A 980-nucleotide genomic window follows, 5' to 3' on the forward strand; every position below is an offset into this window, starting at 1 on the left:
CTATGGAGATCGAATCCCCCGAACCCGCGAATCTTGTTCGATATGACGTCATTCGAATAGAGCGGGCGTTCGATCTGGGGTTACCCGCGGTCATTTACAGTAAAGCCGCTACAACCGGCTACTTCAAGCCCTTTTTACTTGGGAACCACGGAACAGGAAAAATCCACCTTTCCACAAATATGAACCGTTTTCAAAATATTACATCTATGCCGTGATTTTATTGTGGATATGTAACATGTAACGAAGCTACTGCCGTCATCGTGGGTGACCTTGAAGGTCAGAATTCTTGTTTACGCTGTTATAAAATCCAGGTCCCCATATCCAAGTGTCATAGCACGCGTGCAAACATGGTATTGTAACCACTCCCAAAAATCGTTCAAATTACCTCATTGAGGGCTTGTTTGGAAGAGGAACGATTTCCGCAGATTTCTGTCTTAGGGATTTTTTAAATATGGCCGCGATTATGAATTATCGGTATTTAAAGTTGAAAAACTGCGTTTTTAGCTCTTTTTTAGGCTGCAATTCGAGTTTTAGTTAAAAAATAAAAAAAATCCTAAGACAGAAAGTTTAAATTTAGTGTAACATTTCTAAAAATCCATAAATGTAACCTTATTTTTAATTTTCGGGGCCTCTTAAAATCAGTTGTTTGGTTCTCGTGAGCCGTTTTTGAAATCCGAAATTGATCTCATTTGGAAGCAAATGTACACAAAGTGAAGCAAAGGCAGTGCAACAATAACATTTGAGGTAAACAAAATCAATTATTACATTTTATTTTGACGAGTATTTACTCTCCAATTACTTTTGTTTATTTTCAACTTTTACCCGTTGCCCCCGGCCGGCCTGGGACTCCCGCGCGGCCACGTTCGAACGCGTTCTGTAACCCGATACCTCCCTAGTAATGCGACTTTAGCCTAGTAACCGACCGCCGTGAACCCTACCTAGACCGGGCTTTTATTGATATGGGGGACCGGGGGGGGGGG

This window comes from Branchiostoma belcheri, unplaced genomic scaffold (assembly GCF_001625305.1).
Source record: "Branchiostoma belcheri isolate BF01 breed outbred unplaced genomic scaffold, Haploidv18h27 scaffold338, whole genome shotgun sequence".
NCBI classification, from domain to species: domain Eukaryota; kingdom Metazoa; phylum Chordata; class Leptocardii; order Amphioxiformes; family Branchiostomatidae; genus Branchiostoma; species Branchiostoma belcheri.